General features: G+C 41.4%; 1 protein-coding gene across 1 annotated transcript in view; it reads left to right on the top strand.

Moving 5' to 3' along the window:
* The first annotated feature begins 2,490 nt into the window (after window positions 1-2,490).
* The window catches only part of slc38a4 (solute carrier family 38 member 4), a 32,631-nt gene continuing 25,277 nt past the window's right edge, over window positions 2,491-9,844 (top strand). Inside the window, exon 1 of the mRNA XM_034577858.1 lies at window positions 2,491-2,676. The gene's annotated coding sequence lies outside the window, so the exon portion shown is untranslated. The remainder of the gene's footprint in view (window positions 2,677-9,844) is intronic.

Raw genomic sequence — 9,844 nt, 5'->3', positions numbered from 1 at the left:
AATAATGTTTGAAGGCTTCTGTCATTTTGAAGCAAGTTTTGAGGGCCACAAATTTCATGTCAAATCTGGTACTGCAAACAAATACATAAACACAGCACCAGTTAGCAGGATAACCAATTAAAATGGAGTAACGCTGCTATCTATCAAGCAAATATTGGAAAAGAGCAAAGAGACATTATAGACATAAATTGTACGAGGTCACCTAATAAGACTTAAGCCTGTTATCTAGCTCTGGTAATGCTGTGTAGCTTATGTCAGCTAACATTGGCTTGTGTTGATGAGGAAGCTAGCTAACTCGCTAACTAGCTCATTTCACTTTATGTTCACTAGCTAAATGTTAGCTAACATGTCACACAACAAGACAAAGTGATAAAACATGTTTCTACATAACTAACATGTTAACTAACATGTTAAATGACAGTTTCATACCGTGTGGCTGTAGTGACATGTCAGCAGGTGAGTGTTCACGTGTCTTTAACGAACTGCAGCTGTTTACTTTATCCGGACCTGGTGGGCTGGTCAAATGGCTGCGATCGGCTGTGATTGGCTGAGTGACGCATCAATCAATCCGACTCGACCAATAGCCTTTCATGTGTACGGAAACGCAGCCCTGGAGTGACGACTGAACAGACAAAGAAAGAACCACCCACATGTTTGATTGGTGGGTAAAAGAGACAATTAGAAGAGACACAATTTGGATTTAGTTTTTAGTTATTGTGGTGATAATTGCCAGTTTCTAAAGCAATCATCACCAAGTCTTAGTATAGTTTACAGAAATAAATATAGTAAAAAACAAATTCCCCATATTAGTATTATATTACCATATAGGAAAATTACTGGGCCTGTTATCTTTCACTTCAAGTAATGATTATTTTATTATCAATGTGTCATTTACTTTTAATTTAGCTGATAAATGAATCAATAAAATGTCAAAAAAAACGTAGGCGAGGGTGCATCTGTCTGACCAACAGCAAAGCAGCCATCTTTAAATCATAGAAGCTGCACTAAAAAAATATTTTTCTACAACATGACTTGAATATCTCTTTGATTATTTAAACACTTGCAAAACTTCTCTCTTGATCCACTGATTGTAGCTCCTTAATAAACCAGTCAAATTCTGCCACTTAATACACTATAAAGTAGTTTATTCATCTTTGAAAATGGCAGCTTTTTAACTCATCACACGGTTTCTGGGTAATATAAAAATACAATCAATGCAGTTGAATATTTTTCTCTGGCAGTGGTGGACAGACCCTATTGGGAGCAGCGGGACATCTCCCCGAGTGTCCTTTGTTCCTGCACCGCCATGACATCACTCATACCTGGCACCAGGCGTGATGGTTGCCTCCACGAGCAGCTGCCCTGTCTTTCTACATTGAGTTTGCTTGTGATAATGGTCATCTATTATAATAAAAATCAACTGATGAGTGATGAGTGGTTGGAAAAGTGAACAGGAAGCAGTTACAGGATCTTTGTGTTCCCTCATTCAGAGAGAGAGAGAGAGAGAGAGAGAGATCGAATGTCACCTACGTTCATTTATTGACATAATCATATCCGACAGTGGCTCTCTGTAATGACTGTATTGTAAACATGTAGCCTCCTCTTTATGTTGTAATAATATTTAACTGCTAAATTGTTTTTTAAAATATAATTATAATGACCTCTGCCATGGATGTTGTGTTTTCACCCGAGTGTTTACTCGTCTGTTTGTTTGTTGGTTTTATTTGTTGGCAGAATTCTTAGAAAACTATTTAACAAATTTCCACCCAACTTGTTGAAGGGATGAGGCCTGGGCTTGGGACAAATATATTGAATTATGGTGAAAATGCAGATGTAGCTTCCATTTTTCTGGGGTAAAATAATACAACTGTTAAAATAGTTTTTTAAATCTATTTTATAATTACCTCCACCAGGGGAAGTCATGCTTAAACCTGTGTCTATTTGGGTTTTTTTACTTTCTTTACCTGTTTTTTAGAGAAATAAATATTTTAGGTTTTATTATCAGGCCATTTCTACTATAAGAACTACCACTTCCTTTTTCTTTTATATTTCTACCATGAGAACATCTGGGGGATTGTCGAGCCTTCTATTGAACGCAACATATTTTTTGATATCAACTGTTATATTGAGTGCTCGAGCACTTATACCCACCATACACATAAAAGACACTTTCCCTTTAATATCATCAGTGAATGGGGAGTGTGCGGCGCTGCTTTCCCACCAGATGTAAACAAAGCGTGTCCCGTCAGTAAACGCACCACACTCATTACACAAACCTTTCATTTAATCTCACTAAACCATTGCGCAAGCTCCACACTTGAGCCAGTACAAATATAGCCAGTATAAATATGCACGTTGATTGTCATATCTGGAGATAACAATGGGGCCGTGTGAGATGTGGGCTCAAGTGAGGGGATAAGTGAGGCTCGGGTCTTTTCACCTGGAAAGAAAGGAGACAGGAGGGGGGGAGGGATCTGGAGAGAGCAGTGAAGGAGCCCCCCAGCAGAGCGGTGTAACACGACGCCCCGAGAGTTGCCATCATCACATGGCAGATGGAAAATTCCACTCGGACTCCTCGCTTGTTAAATGGGAAGGGTCTCCAACTCCCGTTTTCACCAGTCCGCCTCCTCCTCCTCCTCCAGGCTGCACGCAGCTGTCTGTCCGCCGGAGCAGTAGGTAAGACCCCCCAACATTTACACATCCAGCCTTTACTTTTGTTTGCAGTAGTAGCAACCACTTATTATTATTACTCTTATCATTTAAATCCCCCTCCCCCCCCTGCATGTGGCTCGCTGGTTAATTTGGCCACCATGCTTGATGGGACTCGGGAGCGCGCATTTTAATTCTGATTATTTCTAAGGAGCGGCTGCAGCCAGAGGGTATACAAATAAAAGAGGGATTATTGGTGCATGGGTTTTACTGACTTTTCATAGTTTTGTTCTGTATACTTGCATCCGTGTTATGAATCAAACGCGTGCATTTAAGTTAAAGAGCAACAGTAGCTGTGTGTGTGTGTGAGTTTGTGTTGGTTTGTGTGCGTGTGTGTGTGTGTGTGTGGAGCTTCCTGCAGGGCGTCACTGGAAGCGCGAACCTTTGTTTTCTTTTTCTTACACCAACAACAGAATTCGCTTTTTACTCTTGGTTTCATAGACTTTTAAACTTCAGCCACTGCACGCACCAGTTCATCCTGTGGTCTTGAAGCTACATTTTGCATAGAAGCTGTTGCGAATTTGCCTGTTTGCTGTGCTCCCCCTTTCTTTTTTTCGCGTTTACTTCGGGACAAAAACACAATGGAGACTATTATTGTTCCCACTTTGTAACTTACAGCCTCCACTGCCAAACCAGAAGCTCGCATCTTATGGATATAAGTTGGAATGGTTATTATTGAAGGGGTTAATAATGTGTAATAAACAGGGGCTATGAACAAAGTAAAAAATATGGATCATGGCATTATGTAACAGCAGACAGTAGCATGCTGAGTGTGGCCTGCAGGGCTCACTGAGGACTAATACATATGTTATGACTGCGATCGCAGGCTCAGACTGTTGTCATGCTTATCTGAAAAATATTGTACAAAATTGCAGAGTTAATTTTAACTCGATTTGATCTCCAAAAACTTGGCAGCCAAGCCCACACGGCTCGGTTGTGATTCTCCGATCCCTGCAAACTGCAAAGGATCACCATAGATAATCCTATATAGTTGTCCATTTTTGTAAATAATTGACATTTACTGATGTTTGATTTAGGCCTTCCTCTCTTTTATTCTGTAAGTGCAATCTGATGCAGTTGACAATTTCATTCAGCTCTCAAGGTTTTTTTTCCCCTTGATGTGCCTTCTCTGGGGACCTTTTCAGACATGTGATCATTCTCACTTTCTCTCCTGTAGCCAATATGTTATGTTCGTGCATTTTAAGCCATAAGCATCTGCAGCGACGCACCACGACCTCAGAGTGGCAACTGGGAACAAAGACCAGACTCAGCCCGTCGAGAACATTTTAGCTGAGGTATGTTTAAGCAGTGAGTCTAGTTTCTGTCCCCTCTCAATGCTAAAAATACATGGTTGCCACACAGTGATTGTGCACGTTCACTCTCACACCCAGTCTGTTCTCTGTGCACCTTACTTACATAACAGGAAGAAGTGATCTAGTCATTTCTTCCCCTAATGGGGCCCCACTTGTCTCTTTGACAGATGGATTTTTAAGTGTTTCCAGTTGTTATAATATGCAACTGGTAGTGTTTTTTGGGCGATGTGGGGATTTTTAAGATTTCAGGTTCATACCCTGTGCTTCTAAGGTTTTAGTAAAGACTGCAAAGAAATTGGTTTGAATTGGAATGAAAAACGGGAAATAAGACATAGCACAAATGTGAGAAAACCTATCGTCCTGCTTGGCACCGACCTGCTGCTTAAAAAGTGTAAAAGATAGTACAAGCCCACCACTGCCACAGATGACATGACACAGCTGTCTACACAGGCTGAGGAGAAGGCCTAAAATCAATGTTGCACACTGGAACATTTTGTTCAAAACCCATCACAGTAACTCCTCAGGAACTATAGGTGCTGCAGGTTGAGGGTAGAAATAAAAGTGCAGGTTTGAACACCTGTCAGCCGGGTGACGCTTGGTCGTGGATCCTGGATGACACATGTAGGTCACGCCCCGACGCTGCGACTTGGGGGGTTGCAGCGCTGCTGGAGCCGGCTGATGTAACTTGTACCATGAATGAGCCTCAAACCTCCGACGCCGAGTCAGTTTCAAAAGGAGTGGTTATCGCCGACACAAAGACACAGCGAGGTATTGCCACAAAGCGGAGAATCATCTGGCACTTTTCCAAAACACGGTCAACACATTCAATGAAAACCTGTGAACATGGGGCACAATGCAAAGAGCTGTCTAATTTTTACCTGCAGGATTACAATTCAGTTCATCTGTAACTCAGAAACCTACAATGTGCAAGACGCCACATCACTGGAAGTGCCAGTTTGATTCATCTTAATCACTCAATAGTTGAAATCTTCCTAACATAAATCACTTTCTGCAGCAACTTTTGAAATTTGCCTTCTTGCCAAGAGTTACATAAAATAACACCATTGCTATTATCTGGTCTGCTTGATAAATATATATTTTTTTTTTTCTTCAGCCCGGTAGCTTAGCCTAAAGACTGGTGGCAGAGGGGGACAGCTACTCCGTTTACAAAACCGTAGCATATGTTTAGACTAACTCACCGGATGCAGATTGTGGGTAAAAGAGTTCTACTAGCTACGAATTTCACTTACATTCTCCTCGCCTTCCACTATCTGCATGCTACCATTTTGACAATCCTTTTTGCTACTGTCAACCACAACAACAACCTCCGAAACTAGCAACCTAGATACTGGAAATGGTTTTGGTTTGATTTGGGTGGTGCAGTAAGACAGGCTTGCTTTGTTCTTTCACTGAATAGTTGTTGTTGGATCGGTTAAATATAAGCAAACTAATTTTCTGTGGCTTTAATGCTTGCGGAAATTATGTTAAATCTTTTTTATTGGTTTAATTCATATCACAGCCGGCGTAAGTCTTTTATGAAGTTTCTTTTATTTGCTGTGAATTGGCTGTTTTATTGCTCTTTACCCTGTGTGCAAATATTCCACAAGAACAAGCTCCACCCCTGGTATTATCCTGAGTGTAGTGGCAAGATGATTGTGTTTGGTTTGAAGAAACACAAAACCTATAGCATAAGGATAACTGACCGGTGCTGTCTATAGATATAAGTCCTTTCTCTTACAAATAAAAGGCCTCGTGTTTCATTTGATATTACAACTGTACCTGCCAATATTGAGCCTGTATACTCACCATTGTGCTTCTGTTATGCTTTGTTTTAGCGTTCACAGTTATCCTGTAGTTCACGGTAAATTGTAGATAGTTTTTCTTTAAATAGCATTTTTAATGCCCCATGTGGATAGGATAGACCCATTGCTCCAGAAACAGCTAATGCTAGTGTTTCCAGTTGAACTTAAAATGTTTATTACAGGAAACATGAAACGTTTGCATGAGAAGACCAACAAATTACTTTTACAGCTTTTTACAGAGATAAAAATTAGCTAAAAATATAGCTCGTCTTTGCTTTTATTACATTTTCTCAAAATTCGGAACCAGAAATACGAGTGGATCAGTGCCAATAATAAATCAGAAATGATATCCTAGCAAGTGATCAGGGAGGGGGAGGTTGTCATTACAGTCTCAGTTTTCACTCTTCCAACCTGTTGGCATGTCAGACCTAACCAGAGCCCAGATGTCCCACAGCCGGCCTCTGAATAATCAGAGTACAGCAGGTTCATGGTTACTGATGCAGCAGAAAAGTCTCATACCCAGGGAAGAGGTCTGCCAAGGAACCCACAAAGAGAATGAAAAGGTGCCTTGTCTGACCCATGTTACACAATCAAGTTGACGTAAATTATACAATTACTCTTACACAACGTTAAAAGACACCTTTTCCTGGCACATGAATTGCTGTGACAAAGTTTGAGTTTTCTGTAACTCTTTAGGCTCAAAACTATATATGCTTTCATTACATTGTATTTTTTTTAAAAGAACTGGGGGGGACAGGGCTTACTGACAGTCATCTGATATCTTAAAAATAAACGGTGTGTTAGCCTTTTTGTGCTTCACTAATGAACTCGAAAATGTGCAATTTTCTGTACAGACTGTTTGTCATGGTCTGTTTGGGTTTGTCAGGGCTCAGCATGTCGCAAACCGGAGAAACAAGAAAATAAGCAGATTATTCTGGAGATGTGGTGTCCTGCTGAATGAGCCGTCTGTTCCCAATGTGTGGAGGCCAATGGCATCTTTGTACAGGTGACCTAAGGAGTTCAGATGTTCAGACACATGTTTGCCCTCATGCGCTCTCAAATTACACTTAGAGGGTGTTTTTGTAATGGAAAAATGGTGGAAAATACCACACACTTAACTTTCTTAGTCTCTTAGCTCTGTCGTCGTCAACCAGAAACTGAGGTTATCTAAATCAGTGCTTTTGGAACGACAGGAAAAAAATCCTCTTCGGACTAGTAGACTGTTTGGAGTCCTTCTCAAGGTCATACCCTTTAGCTTGTTGCACATTGTGGCAAAGCAAGATGCCAGCGTCACGATTTGCACATCAGCTAGAAGATCGATATCAACTGCTAACATGAACAGACCGAGTGTTTGCAATGGTGGATCACAAACAAAGTTGGGACGCACCAGGTTGATGCACAAGAGGTCAATATGATGTTTGCCAATGGTCAACTGACCTTTAATGGCACGACACACGTCAGCATTTTTTGTCAATATGTTTTTTTGTTTTTGGCAGTCTGGCGGCAGTGTAATTTGTTCGAGGTCAGTCGTAGTTTTCCAGCCGCTCTTTGAGCTGTCAGTGTCCATTGATTCGAAATTCAGACGATTTTCTGCCGGGTTTCTGAGTATTCCACAAAGACTTTGCCGCGTGCAAACATTCGTTGCAGTTTTCCACACACTGTAGTTTCAGTCAGTGGTGAGAAACAAAGATTAGTGTTGTTAGCCTGCACTTAGCTTCCTTTTTTTTATTGTACTTAAACCAGCCTGCTCTGCTGTTTCAGTTGATGCATGGCCCTTGATATGGAGGCGCCAACTACGATAGTGAGCAAATGCTTAGAACAGACAGATGGCACTTTCTCTGGAAATTCCGTGTTTGCACTAGCGTATTTCAAGAGGTCAGACGACAGATATGTGAGAGAAAAGAAAAAACTCTTGCAGGTCCAGCACAGCGGTTTCTCATGGGAACGTTACTTCTGCTCATATATCATATAACCATAAATTGTAGCTGTCTGTGCTCAGCCAGAAGGCATGTGCTGGAGTGTTGAGCTCCTTCTATGTTTCTCACACATAAGATATTGGTATCTTGCTGAAATCACCACAGTACCAGGTAGCGCTCTATCTGGTCAAGGAAAGAGCCCTCAGCCTGAGCGTAGGATAAAAAGAACACAAAGTGCAGTAAAAGCAGTGGTAAAACATTGGTAACGCACAACCACAGAGGAGGACAGATTCTTTACAGTTAAGCACCGGTTGTAAACCATGAAAGCCATGGAAGGGCAAGTGAAAGGCATGAATGTGTGTAAAGTGAGCGCACGGTCAGGTGCTGGTCCGACACACGCCTCCTGTACCTGTCTGGTGATAAATCATGATCCTGTCTGAAACACTTCCACACACACCACCTGTGCGGGGCCAAGTGATCACCTGGTGAATCAGACGTAACTCAATACTCCAGAGTATAACCGAGTGTTCAAGCGTTGGTATTTTTTATCATGGTTGTTTTCATCTTTGTTTTTAAGATAGCGTAGTCTTTTCTCAAAATCAAATCTGGTGTTTTTAGATATCAAGTTTAGAGTACTCTTTTCTTGGAGCCAAGGGTTGATAATGAGACGTAGCCTGCCCTGACTGTCCATCTGTCTCCAACATGTAGAATGTATGACCGCAGTGTGACAGGCGGACGAAGGGGGGGGGGGGGCAGGGAGTCGTTTCAACATGCCACATACAGAAGATAGATGAATTCCTCCTACATGGAAGCTCTTTCAGACAATGGGTGGAAGGCGTGAACTCAGTTCAACGCAGATGTCAGTCGCACACAACTCCGTATGTTGTGGTTGTTTTATTTTTATGAGACAACACAGTAGACTACTCTGACTGTATCCAGCATCTGTAAATCTGCCCTACATGACACGCTCAACTAGCTGTGATTTGTTGGGTTGAACCACTTACATCGGCCTTATCACACTCACACACTGCGAGCATTGTAATCTTTCGTGGTTCGTTTTTTATACTGTACTGTATATAGCTACAGGGAGGATTAGCACACTGTTCAGCTAAGTGGCTGTTTGCTATAGAGTCATTTTTAGCAGCTATAAGAAGCTGAACATCAAATTAGCTTATTTCCCAAAATGTTTAACTATTCGATTCAATTACAGTCAGACCAAATGCAATGAATAAATCTAAAGGTCCAGATATGACCCACAATGGACCACACGCAATTCGGTTTATACTACCCTGGGCGTGTGTATACGCTGACATGTTCACGCATTAGTTGGTGCGTAACATCTGAGCGATCCATGTGAGGATGTGGGCAGATGTAGTAACAGTGCGGATCCTCACAGCCACATAACTCACCCTTCAAAGTTCATGAGTCTAAATCTTCTTCCATGATAGATTTGGAGACAACTAGAATGTTCAGACCTCATATTAACACATGTCTCGAGAGATGTGATCACAAGTAGTTCACATCTGGCATTAGAATGTGTCCCCATATGTGTTGTCAGTGATCAGTTGTGTTGAGATCTCACTTCCCGGCTCTATATGCAAATAAAACATTCGTCATTTCTGTTTGTGACTAAAAGACGTTTTTTTGTACCCAGTGTTTACAGATTGGGTCAATGTGTTTAAGTTTGTGCGTGCATGTGTGTGTCTCGATGTGAGAAACATTGTGCTGCTGGCAGCTTTATAATGAAATAATAACAGTGTTAATATTGTGGTGGTGGCCACAAGTGATTCAGTGTATGTGAAACACTGAAAAGCATTAAAAAAACTTGGTTTACTAACTGTGGCAGGTCAGAGGTCAGCTGAGTCGGCGTTTCATCATATGTGGCCTTCGTGATCAGATGAGGACCAGCAGGGCCCTAGATGGAATCTGATGGCCCCTGAGGTGCCCCTGTACTGTCAGAACTACTCACTAACAATACAACACTTCTGTTATTTTCTTTATTAAAGCACACGATGTGCTTGAACAAGGAACCATTTTTACAATATATTCAATGATGTGTGGATTTGTTTAACGCTACAGAGCTAACAGTAAACAAGGAACTGGC

The sequence above is a fragment of the Hippoglossus hippoglossus genome, chromosome 23 (assembly GCF_009819705.1).
Source record: "Hippoglossus hippoglossus isolate fHipHip1 chromosome 23, fHipHip1.pri, whole genome shotgun sequence".
In the NCBI taxonomy this organism is placed as follows: Eukaryota; Metazoa; Chordata; class Actinopteri; order Pleuronectiformes; family Pleuronectidae; genus Hippoglossus; species Hippoglossus hippoglossus.
Note: the sequence above shows the minus strand (reverse complement) of the source record. Positions and strands in the feature narration are given on the sequence as shown.